We start from the raw sequence: 16201 nt of genomic DNA, 5'->3' as shown, positions 1-16201 counted from the left end.
GAGGATAGGATTCAAGGGCAGAGGGCTGCTGGGAGAAGTGGCAGTGGGCCGACACAGAGTGGAGGAAGGTGGGCAGGCGGCTTCTTGCCATATTGGGTGTTATTGTGCCATAAGTGAGTGTTATTTTGATAATACGGGTGTGGGGTGTGGGGATGTGGGCTGCTGGGGAGGGGCCCGCGCAAGTGAGGAAGTGAAGGGAGGAAGGGGAGGAGAGCGGAGGGGCAAATAAATAAATAAGGAACAGGTTTATTTATTTATTTATTCATTCGATTTTTATGCCGCCCTTCTCCTTAGACTCAGGGCGGCTTACAACATGTTAGCAACAGCACTTTTTAACAGAGCCAGCATATTGCCCCCACAATCCGGGTCCTCATTTTGCCCACCTCGGAAAGGATGGAAGGCTGAGTCAACCTTGAGCCGGTGATGAGATTTGAGCTGCTGACCTACAGATCTAGAGTCAGCTTCAGTGGCCTGCAGAACAGCACTCTACCTGTTGCGCCACCCCGGCTCTTTGTATGTGTGTGTGTATGGGGGAGGGGGTAATTTGGGAGAAAGAAAACACGGAAGAGGGTAGAACTGAGTTAATTATATTAGTCCGGCCCTCTAAAACCATCCCAATTTCTCATGCGGCCCCATGGCAAAATTAATTGCCCACCCCGGACATAGAGTGTAAGGAATCTGTTCATGAATCAAACATTTAGTCAGTTGAAAGTTTCTTTCCATACATTCTTTTCTGAATCTATGTTTGGATAGGAGGATAATAGTACTTCTCCTTAATGCTTTTTGGAACATTTTCCAAGGAAAAGGTGGCAATAATGTGATATTTTATTTTGAATGACAACTCTGGATGTTAAGTTTTCGGGATAGCTGCTCTCTCCTCAAAATTGTAATTTGATGGGTCACAGATTTGTGGTGGACTGTGATGAAATAAAGTGGGAAAAATTGTCACAAGGCTGAACATCAAGGAGAAATGGAAATGCATTCTTTTCTAAAACTTGTATATTTCATTATCTTTTTTTTTTTTGCATTTTTATCCTTTTATTTTTCTAGGGTTTTTTTTATTTTATTTATGAGTTATTTATTTATTTCAGGGAAGAATTTAGAACTACTCTGCCTTTCGTGTAGCACATGAAATTACTACAATGTCCTGACTACATCACTGACTACTTCAGCTTCAACCACAATGATACACGAGCACACAATAGATACAGCTCCAAACTCGATTGCAGAAAATACAACTTCAGCAACTTCAGTGGTCAATGCCCGTAATGCACTACCTGACTCTCTGGTTACTTTCCCAAATCCTCATAACTTTAACTGTAGTCTACTGTTGACTTCACCCCATTCCTAAGAGATCTGTAAGGGATGTACATAAATGCACCAATGTGCCAACCATCCCTGTCCTAATGTTCCCATGTATTCATAACCATCTCATGTATACATGTTTATACTTTTATAAATTTTATTATTATATTATTATTATTATTATTATTATTATTATTTTATTATTATTAGAATAGAATAGAATAGAATAGAATAGAATAGAATTTTTATTGGCCAAGTGTGATTGGACACACAAGGAATTTGTCTTGGTGCATATGCTCTCAACGTACATAAAATAAATATACATTTGTCAAGAATCATGTGGTACAACACTTAATGATTGTCATAGGGGTCAAATAAGCAATGAAGAAGCAATATTAATAAAAATCTTAGGATATACGCAACAAGTTACAGTCATACAGTCAACATGGGAGGAAATGGGTGATAGGAATGATGAGAAAAACTAGTAGAATAGAACTGCAGATTTAGTAGAAAGTCTGACAGTGTTGAGGGAATTATTTGTTTAGTAGAGTGATGGCGTTCGGGAAAAAACTGTTCTTGTGTCTAGTTGTCTTGGTGTGCAGTGCTCTGTAGCGACGTTTTGAGGGTAGGAGTTGAAACAATTTGTGTCCAGGATGTGAGGGGTCAGTAAATATTTTACTAAATATTTACTCTTTTTGACTCGTGCAGTATACAGGTCCTCAATGGAAGGCAAGTTGGCAGCAATTGTTTTTTCTGCAGTTCTGATTATCCTCTGAAGTCTGTGTCGGTCCTGTTGGGTTGCAGCACCAAACCAGACAGTTATAGAGGTGCAGATGACAGACTTTTTATTATTATTATTATTATTATTATTATTATTATTATTATTATACTTTTAATGTAATCTTATATATGCTTGACAAAAATAAATAAAATAAAATACATAAGTAAAACATAAGCTTTCCCATCTCACAAACAATGACTGTTGGAATGTTATACAGACAGGAAGAAATGTACTTCTATTTATTGGTACCCTTGTGACTCCTCCATTTTTCCTTTTCTGGTTCAATGTTTTGGTTACATCCTATGTAATGGTTGGCAATATAACAAAGAAAACTATTTATCTTCAGGTTATGTGGTAACGTTCATGCCCCTTTGCAAAATTTTACAGCAGTTCCATGGAAACAGCAAGTAATCTCTTGGATATAAAATCCGTCTTTTGGCTTTCCTGAAAATCACATTTGGACAAATAACATTTAGTTAGATTTGAGTCCCTTTCTTGCATATAAAGATGAATCTGAGCCACAGACCCAATCCCTTTGTCCACCCAGAACAAAAAAATGGTGGTCAGTGAGAGCTGCTTGCTGTGTTTATCCACAAGGCAAACATTTAGCACTTTCATCGGTTTCCTTTTATCTGCGTGGTCCTGTCGGCACCACTCAGCTCAGCTTTCCATCTGATGAGAGGGCACTTGTGTCATGGCAGAGAATGTGAGCTAATGAAAGTGTAAAGCTTTGGTTCAGCAGAGTAGAAAATTCTCATCTAGTCCACAGATATTGCAATCTGATATGATTGAGTTTTTAGCAGACATGGCTATTATGTGTTTAAAGGGCTGGGATTGATACATTTCTCCTTAATCCTTTAAGCACTGAACATCTGCATTTTTGTCATCATTATCTTTTCTCCTTGAGTGAATCTTTTACTGTAGCTTATGAATGTGGATTTCTCCTATGCCCCCCCACCCCCAAGTTACATATCATTCCAAGCTATTTTTCCCCTCTGCCATGTGGCTGAAGTAGTGGAGGGCAGGCTGCAAACCTGAGAGATTCACTTAATTGGTGAATAAGAGGGAAGGTAACTTGTTCAACAATAATTTGAAGTGAAATCTGAAGTTTTTGTTTGTTTGTTTGTTTGTTTGTTTGTTTATGTATGTATGTATGTATGTATGTATGTATTTTTTTATTTTTTTATTTTTTTTTATTTTTGTTTGTTTGTTTGTTTGTTTGTTTATTTATTTATTTATTTATTTATTTATTTATTTTATTTTATTTTATTTTATTATTTTATTTTATTTTATTTTATTTTATTTTATTTTATTTTATTTTATTTTATTTTATTTTATTTTATTTTATTTTATTTTATTTTATTTTATTTTATTTTATTTTATTTTATTTTATTTTATTTTATTTTATTTTATTTTATTTTATTTTATTTTATTTTATTTTATTTTATTTTATTTTATTTTATTTTATTTTATTTTATTTTATTTTATTTTATTTTATTTTATTTTATTTTATTTTATTTTATTTTATTTTATTTTATTTTATTTTATTTTATTTTATTTTATTTTATTTTATTTTATTTTATTTTATTTTATTTTATTTTATTTGTATGCCGCCCTTCTCCGCAGACTCGGGGCGGCTAACAACAATGATAAAAACAGCATGTAGAAATCCAATTAATAAAACAACTAAAAACCCTTATAATAAAACCAAACATACACACAAACATACCATGCATAACTTGTAATGGCCTAGGGGGAAGGAATATCTTAACTCCCCCATGCCTGGCGGCATAAATGAGTCTTGAGTAGTTTTCTAATCTCCAAGGGGAGTTGGTTCCAGAGGGCCAGGGCCAAGACAGAGAAGGCTCTTCCCCTGGGGCCTGCCAAACGACATTGTTTAGTCGACGGGACATGAAGAAGGCCAACTCTGTGGGACCTTATCGGTCGCTGGGATTCGTGCGGTAGCAGGCAGTTCCGGAGGTAATCTGGTCCCATGCCATGTAGGGCTTTAATAATAATAATAATAATAATAATAATAATAATAATAATAATAATAATAATAATTTATTAGATTTGTATGCCGCCCCTCTCCGAAGAGGGGTCATGACCAACACTTTGAATTGTGACCGGAAACTGATCAACAGCCAATGCAAGCCACGGAGTGTTGAAGAAACGTGGGCGAATCTTGGAAGCCCCACGAAGTTGACCAGTGTTAGCAACTCTACTTTACATTTGATCCAATGTCACTAAGTGGCTTTTCTCCCTTGGTTCTTTGTGCTCCATTTAGATGGTCAAAACCATAAGAGCAATTCACATTTTAATTTGCACACCACAAAAACTTCTCCATGTCCTTGTTGGAATTGCTGACAAGCTGACTTTCAAAACTGTTTCTGAAAAGGATGCAGCTTCAGGAACTTAGGCTGTGAATTTCCAAGGATATAAATGAGAATAATGCTGACAATTGGTGCACTTGGGATCTACAAGTTTTATCTTGAATTGTCATAAATTCTGTATTTAACCTTCAAGGAAAAACAGGCACCTGTAAAGAGGTAGCAGCTAAAGGTTTGTTGCAAGTCTTTTGCATTACACACCTGGTATAATCCAGCTGTAACTTTTCTTTGAATTGGAATAATTAACTATAATCCTTTGAGAATATTTTGAGTCCTCACTTCTGATTTTTACTGGTGGCTTGAAGAGCAAAAGACACTAATGATCTAAAAAGTAATTTTATTCGTAGATCGTAGCTTATTTGTATACATGTATGACTACAATAGAATTACAAGAAAATGAATTAGTGTTATTTTATTTATTCAATTCAATTCAATTTAATTTATTAGATTTGTATGCCGCCCCTCTCCGAAGACTCAGGGCGGCTCACAACAGAATAAAAACAGTATAACAATGGAACAAATCTAATAATAAAATATATAAAAACCTCAGCAATTAAAAACCATACAACACATAGACATCAAACATGAAATATAATAAGCCTCGCATGCCTGGCGATATAGGTGGGTCTTAAGTAACTTGCAAAAGACAAGGAGGGTGTGGGCCATTCTAATCTCCGGGCGAGGTTGATTCCAGAGGGCCAGGGCCACCACAGAGAAGGCTCTTCCCTTGGGGCCCGCCAAATTTATGGATATGAACTGTCCCAAACATAAAGTTGAAGGGCACGAGGAGCATCCCATCATTAACTAAAAGTGATTTTGCTTCTACATGTTTTGAATCTAAATAAAACAATATGGAACTGAGCTCTGCAGTAAGAATGGATCTTGACTCAAGATTCTTGAGGAAATGTTAGAGTTCGTAATCTTGGAAGTAACCTCTGGCTTTTTAGGTTTTGTTTAAAGGGAGCTTGGTTTGCTCTATCATTTGACCTATACGACTAGCACTGTTGGACATTTTTCACATATCAAAGCAGTGAATAGAATAGAATAGAATAGAATAGAATTTTATTGGCCAAGTGTGATTGGACACACAAGGAATTTGTCTTGGTGCATATGCTCTCAGCGTACATAAAATAAAATATACATTTGTCAAGAATCATGTGGTACAACACTTAATGATTGTCATAAGGGTCAAATAAGCAATGAAGAAACAATCAATATTAATAAAAATCTTAGGATATAAGCAACAAGTTACAGTCATACAGTCAACATGGGAGGAAATGGGTGATAGGAATGATGAGAAAAACTAGTAGAATAGAAGTGCAGATTTGGTAGAAAGTCTGACAGTGTTGAGGGAATTATTTGTTTAGTAGAGTGATGGTGTTCGGAAAAAAACTGTTCTTGTGTCTAGTTGTCTTGGTGTGCAGTGCTCTGTAGCGACGTTTTGAGGGCAGGAGTTGAAACAGTTTGTGTACAGGATGTGAGGGGTCAGTAAATATTTTCCCTGCCCTCTTTTTGACTCGTGCAATATGCAGGTCCTCAATGGAAGGCAGGTTGGCAGCAATTGCTTTTTCTGCAGTTCTGCAGTTCTGATTGTCCTCTGAAGTCTGTGTCGGTCCTGTTGGGTTGCAGGTGCAGATGACAGACAATGATTCCTCTGTAGAACTGTATCAGCAGCTCCTTGGGCAGTTTGAGCTTCCTGAGCTGGCGCAGAAAGAACATTCTTTGTTGTGCTTTTTTGATGATGTTTTTGATGTTAGGTGACCATTTTAGGTCTTGAGATATGATAGAACCTAGAAATTTGAAGGTCTCTACTGTTGATACTGTGTCGTCTAGTATTGTGAGAGGTGGAAGGGTGGAAGGATTTCTCTTAAAGTCTACCACCATTTCTACGGTTTTGAGTGTGTTCAGTTCTAGATTGTTCTGGTCACACCACAAGGATAGTTGTTCAACTTCCCGTCTGTATGCGGTAGTATTTATTTCATTTATTTATTTATTCATTTGTCCAATACATAAATACATAGCAAGAAAATAGACACGTGATAATATAGAAGAGGGTGAAGGTGAACTTAGAGGAGAGGATATATGAAAGGAAGAGAATATATAAGATATGTGAAAGAAAGGAAAGACAATTGGACAGGGATACGAAAGGCACACCAGTGCACTTATGTACGCCCCTTACTGGCCTCTTAGGAACCTGGAGAGGTCAATCGTGGAGAGTCTAAGGGAGCAGTGTTGGGGGTTAGGGGTTGACCCAATTGAGTCCGGTAGTGAGTTCCAAGCTTCGATAACTCGATTGTTGAAATCATATTTTTTACAGTCAAGTTTGGCGCGGTTTGTATTAAGTTTGAATCTGTTGCGTGCTCTTGTGTTATTGCGGTTGAAGCTGAAGTAGCCATTGACTGGTAAGACATTGCAGCATATGATCTTGTGGGCAATGCTCAGATCGTGTTTTAGGCATCATAGTTCTAGGCTTTCTAGGCCTAGGATTGTTAGTCTATTTTCGTAGGATATTCTGTTTCAAGTGGAGGAATGAAGGGCTCTTCTGGTGAAATATCTTTGGACATTTTCAAGGGTGTTGATGTCTGAGATGTGGTACGGGTTCCAGACAGATGAGCAGTAGTCTAGGATAGGTCTGGCAAAAGTTTTGTAGGCTCTTGTGAGTAGGGTGAGGTTGCCTGAGCAGAAGCTGCGTAGGATCAGGTTGACAACTCTAGAGGCTTTTTTGGCGATATTGTTGCAGTGGGCTTTAGCACTTAGGTCATTCGATATTAGTATTCCAAGGTCCTTTACAGAATGTGGATTGGCAGGGAGAGATTGTTTATTCAGTTCGTAGACCTCAAGCTAACTCTTATCAGTCCTCAAGAAGGGAAAAACAAAAGGTTTTGAAAAATAAATTCTTATTGCTTAGTTGTGATTTCAGCTTGTTCAGAGGTTATTGACCTAGGATTTCTTAATCGTTTTACATGAGGCTGCTATGCTCAACAATAGGCACCAATAATCCTGGCATAATATTTCAGTGTGTATAATTATAATGGCAGCTAGTAGTGTTTCCATTTATTTCATTGTTATAATTTTTTAAATCAAAATATCCTAAAAAGTATTAAAAAAAATGAGTCAGCATTTTCAAGCGCTTTTATCACCAACACCTAGTGCAGTGCTGACAAATCCTGTTTAGTGTTCCTTCATAGCACCTATAGAGCAAGAAAGGTCATCCCAATTAATTATGTTATGAAAACCATTCTTTATATTTTTAATCTTTTGTTCTACTGTTGCTAAATGGTTGACCTCTTCTAGTATATCATTAGACGATAACAATTCACATAGATTTTTTATTATGTGCTTTCCCCTTTAATTTTTTTTTTTAAATGTAGGGGCAAATAAAGTTCACTTCATGCCAATGGCAGTCTGCTTCCTTCTCAGCAAACATATGGGGGGTGCTTTGTCTGGACTTGCATATTGTTCATTTCACCCACATCTGATAACAGCATCTTACATACAAAGAGATGTTTTAAAATGTACGTCACTGGAAGTGAATGGACTCAAAGTTTAGAACTTTCATGAATACATTGAGCTAGACATAAAACCACCTGAGAATTGGTGAATATTTTGCGATTCACATTTATCATAGCTGACAAAAAACATTTTTGACAAAGCCTTCAAGGTTCTAGTGTCTACTTACATTACGATCACTTAACACCACCATGATAAATTGAAGGAAACAACAAGAAGCCCAGCAAAACTTGTGATCAAGCAAAGCTTATGTGTGCATAAGAATTGTGTGGGCATGCCTCTGGCTTTTGCATTTTTTGGTAGATATGCTTTTGTGACTTGAGCATACGAAAGCATAGGAGAATTACAGTAAAATGCACTGTGGCAGATTCAAATCTAGTGTTAAGCTGAAACTGAACATGCAAAACTATGGCTTAGTATGATATCTGAAGTCTATTGTTTCTGCGCCAAACCTAATAATTTGTTTAGACAAGTAATAATTCCTTAGTGCAATCTCTTAATGCCTGAAGGAATGCTAGTGGAAGACCACAAGCAAATATGAGTGGGCATGGGTGCAAGTCCAATTTTAATAGTAATCCTGTCTTAGAACAGCTAGAAAAATATTGATTAAAATCTCTAAAAACTCTGAACTTACCAGAGTCTGGATACTCTGCAGATAGGGTTACTTACATTTGCTTTGAGTTGGAAGATCGCTGGACAGAGTCTAGGAAAGTGCCGAAGGCAGAAATTTACAATATTATTTGAGAAAAAAAAATTGAATTTGTTGAAGCAAGGCCCTGAAACAGATGCAGTAAGAATTCCAGGAAGCGAGTTTATTACTGTCAAGTAGAATAATATAATGTCAAATAGTTCAATTCAATTCAATTCAATTTATTAGATTTGTATGCCGCCCCTCTCCGAAGACTCGGGGAAGCTCACAACAATAATAAAAACAGTATAACAATGGAACAAATCTAATAATAAAATTATATTAAAAAACCCCAACAATTTAAAAACCATACAGCACATACATACCAAACATAAAATATAAGAAAGCCTGGGGGAGATGTCTTAATTCCCCCATGCCTGACGATATAGGTGGGTCTTGAGTAACTTGCGAAAGACAAGGAGGGTGGGGGCCTTTCTAATCTCTGGGGGGAGTTGATTCCAGAGGGCCGGGACTGCCACAGAGAAGGCTCTTCCCCTGGGGCCCGCCAAACGACATTGTTTGGTCGATGGGACCCGGAGAAGGCCAACTCCGTGGGACCTTATTGGCTGCTGGGATTTGTGCGGTAGAAGGTGGTTCTGGAGGTATTCTGGTCCAATGCCATGAAGGGCTTTAAAGGTCATTACCAACACTTTGAATTGTGACTGGAAACCGATCGGCAGCCAGTGCAGCTAGTTGGCAGAGTTTTTCTCTGTTCCATCTTGTATTGCTTATATTACTTAATGCTCTCTTTTCTATCAGTATTGAATTATCTGTTCTGAAAGTCACCTGTTAACAGACATTTCAGTCCTTCCCTGTGGATCATGGTCAGGTATACATACATTACATTAGGAGCATGGCCAGGAGCCTTAGTAAGAAGAGCCTTGCCACCTTTAGTATTGACACCTATCTTACCTGGCTTGTATATAAGGGAATGGACAGGAGGATTTTCATAGTATCATAGATCTGGAAGGGGCCTTGTAGGTCTTTTAGTCCCTTGCCCAAATCAGAAATTGAAAATTCAATCATTTTGAAACTGACTCACTGCAGGAGGAGAATTGTGGTTTCGGTTGTGTTTAAAGAGCGTAGTACTATACCCTTTAAAGTGACCAATCTTGAACCCAACAATATTAGACAACTATCTTGTTAGGAAAAGTCACTGAAAGGTTGGGCAGCAGCTGCAAAGGACTTTGAAAGAAATAGATTATCAGAACCCTTTTTCGTCAAGTTTCAGCTTTGGTAATGGGAAGAAATTATAGGTCCAATCACTGACCTAGTTGAAGCCTAGTTAGGTGGAGCATGAACTCATTATTCCTGCTAGACCTCTGGACAGGCTTTTATACCACTGATCATATAACAAATCAATGTGCAACTTGATGTGCAATTTGCTGCCAGATCTCTGGACAAGCTTTTATGCCATTGATCTTATAACAAATTGATGTGCAACTCAGTGAAGCATTGCTGGCTCCCATTGCTACCGGGGTACTCTGCACGGTGCTCTGTGTTTTTATGTTTTCACTTATATATCACTGCAAGCCACCCCAAATCAAGGATGACCCAGCTTTCCATCCTTACAAGGTCAATAAAATGAGGACCCAGATTGTTGGAGGCAATACGCTGACTCTGCAAACCATTTAGAGAGGACTGTAAAAGCACCGTGAAAAGTCTAAGTGCTATTGCTATTGCAATATGAACTGAGTGATAAGATTTTGTTGCAAATCTGGAGAGGTGTCATCCACAATGAGGCTCAAAACTTTCACCAGACCAATCCTTGAATACAGCTCATCTGTCTGAAACCTACACCGCATTTCAGACATAAACACTCAGGAAAATGTCCACAGATATTTTACTAGAAGAGCACTCCACTCCTTCACTCGCAATAGTCTACTCTACGCAACCAGACTTAAAATCCTAGGTTTAGAAAGCTTAGAACTACTGTACATTGCCTTAAACACGACCTAAGCATAGCCCATAAAACCGTCTGCTTTAACGTCCTTCCTGTCAATGACTACTTCAGCTTCAACCACAACAACACACACGCACACAACAGATAAATTAAACCGCTTTAAACTCAACTGCAGGAAATACAACTTTAGTAACCGAGTAGTGCTATTGCATGGAACTCACTACCAGGCTCTGTAGTATCATCACCTAACTTGCAAAACTTTACCCTTAAACTATCCACTGTTTACATCACCCAATTCCTACAAGGTCAGTAAGGGGCATAAGAAAACCAGAGTGCCTTCTGTTAACTGTGCTAATGTTTGTTTGTTTGTTTGTTTGTTTGTTTGTTTGTTTGTTTGTTTGTTTGTTTGTTTATTTATTTATTTATTTATTTATTTATTTATTTATTTATTTATTTATTTATTTATTTATTTATTTATTTATTTATTTATTTATTTGGTTGGTTGGTTGGTTGGTTGGTTGGTTGGTTGGTTGGTTGGTTGGTTGGTTGGTTGGTTGGTTGGTTGGTTGGTTGGTTGGTTGGTTGGTTGGTTGGTTGGTTGGTTGGTTAGTTAGTTAGTTAGTTAGTTAGTTAGTTAGTTAGTCCAATACACAATGAGGGTTTTAGTGGGTATATATCTATATACACATAGTAAAATACATGATGAAGGTTATAGAGGATATACTCATAGTAAAATATATCTAAGAAATAATAGCAAAGAAGGTATAGTAATACAACATATCAATGAAAGAATAGAAGAAGAGATATAGGAATAGAAGAAAGGTATAGGAGACATAGGAGAGCAATAGGACAGGGGACGGAAGGCACTCTAGTGCACTTGTACTCGCCCCTTACTGACCTCTTAGGAATCTGGATAGGTCAACCGTAGATAATCTAAGGGTAAAGTGTTGGGGGTTTGGGGATGACACTATGGAGTCCGGTAATGAGTTCCACGCTTCAACAACTCGGTTACTGAAGTCATATTTTTTACAGTCAAGTTTGGAGCAGTTAATATTAAGTTTAAATCTGTTGTGTGCTCTTGTGTTGTTGTGGTTGAAGCTGAAGTAGTCGCCGACAGGCAGGACGTTGCAGCATATGATCTTGTGGGCAATACTTAGATCTTGTTTAAGGCGTCTTAGTTCATGTATATAAACATTGTTATATCTTTGTATACCACCAATACGTACTTGACAAAACAAATAAAAATGGAAAGCTTCAGGCTTCTGTTGCTTCCATGCTTTTGCTACAGGCAGTATTTTAAGATGAAGAGTAAACTCCTGGTTCTCAGGAAACCTCAGCATTGCAAATCCCCTTCAGTGAGCCCAAGAGTGGAGCAGATGGCATGCTTTTTATTGAACTGGCAGCACTCGCAAACAGATTTAAGATTCACCTTGGGGAGTTGAATAATTTCAGGAAAAGACTTAGGATATTTTGATTGTGTCTAATGGGACTCAGGACAATATTCAGAACAGTTGGGTGAGAACAATGTAAAGCACAGAAGTATAACCTATTGTGTCCTTTGAATTGTCTGTCTGCTATTAAATAAATAAACACCTAGAAAGTTTTGGGAATGGATGATTTTCACACACAAGTTTGGAAATAAGGTAGATTTACTCTAAGGCTGCAGGTATAGTTGCCCATCAATTTCCAGTCACAATTCAAAGTGTTGGTTATGACCTATAAAGCCCTTCATGGCATCGGACCAGAAAATCTCTGGGACCGCCTTCTGCTGCACGAATCCCAGCGACCGGTTAGGTCCCACAGAGTTGGCCTTCTCTGGGTCCCGTCGACTCAACAATGTCATTTGGTGGGACCCAGGAGAAGAGCATTCTCTGTGGCGGCCCCGACCCTCTGGAACCAGCTCCCCCCAGATATCAGAGTTGCCCCCACCCTCCTTGCCTTTCGCAAGCTCCTTAAATCCCACCTCTGTCGTCAGGCATGGGGGAATTGAAATTTTTCCCTTCCCCCTAAGCTTATAGAATCTATACATGGTATGCTTGTTGGTATGAGTGATTCTTTAAATTGGGGTTTTTTAGATTGTTTTTAATATTAGATTTGTTTACATTGTCTTCTTTATTGTTGTTAGCCGCCCCGAGTCTTCGGAGAGGGGCGGCATACAAATCTAATAAATAAATAAATAAATAAGTGAGTGAGTGAGTGAGTGAGTGAATGAATGAATGAATGAATGAATAAATAAATAAATAAATAAATAAATAAATAAATAAATAAATAAATAGAAATATTTTATAACCTGGTACCCTAAAAACGCATCTGTGTGCCCATGGGAATTTTTAAAATTCCTATGGACTAGTAATATTGCTATTCTAACTTTTCTCTTACTACGCTGTGTAGGAATGAGGTGAAGACTACAACTATTGACAGATACAAATTTTTGACTGATTCAAGTCATCTTCATGTTCCTAATTCCAATCTGGAAATATGGGAAAACTTAATTACAATTTAATGCAAGCATGTATTTCACACTTTAAACTTTACACATGAATCTGAGCCTTCAGGAAAAGTGACAATCAATTTTTAAAAAAGTTTTATTTATTAAATTTTGCAAATTAAAAAATATATACATCACAATAAGTTTTCACAGATCTTTACCCATTTCTTTATATTTTTTGTTTTACAATATTATATATATTGTGCATTTTTATGCCAACTTTCCTGCAGCTCACGTTCTTCCAAAAATGATTTGGTAGGTTGTGGAAGGAAATCTTCAGTACTGGAAACAGTTTGAGATGCGTTTTGGATAAAACAAGTCGGGATGTTTCAAATCACTTCTAATTTTGATTTTATTCGGGAAACCACTGAAATTTTTCTAGAATGACATGTTGCAGAGAGATTAAGTCCTCTGAAAAGATCTGTTTCCAAATTACCAAATTTTGTAAATCCTCTGATAGAACTATAGAATCAGAAAGGGCCAGTATTTATTTGTTTGTTTGTTTGTTTGTTTGTTTTGTCCAATACACAATGAGGGTTTTAGTGGGTATATATCTATATACACATAGTAAAATACATGATGAAGGTTATAGAGGAGATACTCATAGTAAAATATATCTAAGAAATAATAGAAAAGAAGGTATAGCAATAGAACATATCAATGAAAGAATAGAAGAAGAGATATGGGAATAGAAGAAAGGTATAGGAGATATAGGAGAGCAATAGGACAGGGGATGGAAGGCACTCTAGTGCACTTGTACTCGCCCCTTACTGACCTCTTAGGAATCTGGAGAGGTCAACCGTAGATAATCTAATAATAAAGTGTTGAGGGTTTGGGGATGACACTATGGAGTCCGGTAATGAGTTCCATGCTTCGACAACTCAGTTACTGAAGTCATATTTTTACAGTCAAGTTTGGAGTGGTTAATATTAAGTTTAAATCTGTTGTGTGCTCTTTTGTTGTTGTGGTTGAAGCTGAAGTAGTCGCCGACAGGCAGGACGTTGCAGCATATGATTTTGTGGGCAATACTTAGATCTTGTTTAAGGCGTCTTAGTTCTAAACTTTCTAGGCCCAGGATTGAAAGTCATAGGGTATTCTAAATCACTGAATTCAGCTGCCTGCTACCTGCCTTCCATTTATGACCACAATTGAATGTAAAATTTCTGTTGCTAAGTGACATAGTTGTTAACTGAATTTTGCCCATTTTAGATCTTTCTTCCCCGAATTGTTTAGTGAATCACTGCAGTTCTTAAGTTAGTAACAGTTATTAAGTGAAGCTGATTTCTCCCTTGTCTTTGCTTGTCAAAAGATCACAAGTGATCACATGATCCTGGGACACTGCAACCATCATAAATATGAATCAGTTGTTAAGCATGCAAATTTTGATCACCCAAACATTGGGATCCTGCAATGGTTGTGTGAAAAATGATTATAAGTCTTCTCTTTTTTTGCAGTAACCTCTTAACTTTGAATGGTCACTAAATGAATTGTTATAAGTCAAGGACCTCCTGTAGAAATGTAAGCATTCCAGGCAGATAGGAATCTATGTCCCAGTGGAACATACTCACCCTCTGTAAAATTGAAAAATTGCTTTCCCTGTAAAACTGTTGTTACCATTAGGACTTTAAAAAATGAAGAAATAAACATTTACCCAGACTCTGACTTTACAAGGTGTTGTGGTGAGCTCTGGTCCAGCTCCTGCCCCAAGAACTGTGGATGTGTGGGAGACATCCACATGCTGCAGGCCTGTTTTTCTCCCGGTGGAATCTGCTGATGAAGGTTCCTCTGACCAAGAAGACATGAGTGACAGGGAGGAGGAGAGTGTGGCAGACAGCTCAGAAGGAGATCAATTTTCTAGCTCCTCCTTGGATTCGGAACAAGAGTTAATGATACAGCCACGCATGCTGAGAGTGATGCATAGGCAGCAACAACTGAGAGATTATTATCGAAGAAAATGAGGCCACCTGTGGTTGGGTGGGGCTGTGGTAATGAGTGAGGCTGCTATAAATAGCAGCCTGTGGGTTTGGCCATTGTGGAGGATTATCTGTTTGTTGTGTTTCATGCCTGCTTTGCTGACTTTGATCGTTGTGTGCTGATTTTATTCCGCTTTGAAACTAAACCAGAGCAAAGTGTGTTTCACTTTGTGAAAGAAGAAGGACTGTGAATTGCCTCACAGCTGCAAGCTAAGTATCTCAGAACTGATAAGGGACTTGTACAAATTACCAGTTTGTTTGCATTTTTGGTATAATAACATTGTTTTGAATTTTCAAACGTGTGTGTGTCTGAAATTGTATCTGTGCATTTTCGGGAGGATTCTACCAGAGAGCCCGACAGAGCACGAGGTAATGACTTTGGCTGGGAAATATTTATTAGAACTCCCTTTATCATGAATTATGATAAATTGCCACAACTCCTTTCTTAGACTTTGTATATGGTACAGTTACACATCTGAGATCAGCAAAAGTTTAGCCTTTAGACCGATCGTATCAATGGCTATAGATCTCAACTGTTTTGTCTCCCATTGTGCAACCGTTCTTCTACTTTCGCTGAATTCTCAGAATCTTTTTTTTTATCAGCATGGTGCAAAATTTCCTCTGTGTCTCTTGATTCTGGTTGTCATTTTCCCCCAGTGCACTTTCTAATATGCTTGAATGTCTTTTTGAGTTGCTTCTGATGTCAGCTTCTGAAGTAGCACCTCCTGAATAAGGATTTAAAAAATCCTTATTCCTACTCATCCAGTGATTTGTTACTCCAGTCTTTTGATTTTTTCCCCCCAGCAAGGACTGCTGTGAGCTTACTTTTGCTGCACATATACTACAGTCATTTTTAAGTGGCTCACTATAGCAGAATCCTGTCTCTTAATCTTCATTTTTTATTTCTTATATACAACAGAGAAAAGACTTTCATTTCCTCTTGTTCTCCTGAAAGGGAGTCATTAGCCAGTAGTTCACTGTTGAATATTTTTCAGGAACTCTCCTTTAAATTCCTTTCCTAAGGTCCTTTGTTAACTTTCTCTGCTTGTTCGCTCAAGGAGTTTCATCCTGAACTCTGACTGTTATATATATTTTTTTGACAATCTCTACTAACTCAGCAGGAAGATGACACTAGTTACCAACACTGGGCAATTGGCAACTCT

The sequence above is a fragment of the Erythrolamprus reginae genome, chromosome 4, assembly GCF_031021105.1.
Source record: "Erythrolamprus reginae isolate rEryReg1 chromosome 4, rEryReg1.hap1, whole genome shotgun sequence".
NCBI lineage: Eukaryota > Metazoa > Chordata > Lepidosauria > Squamata > Dipsadidae > Erythrolamprus > Erythrolamprus reginae.
Note: the sequence above shows the minus strand (reverse complement) of the source record.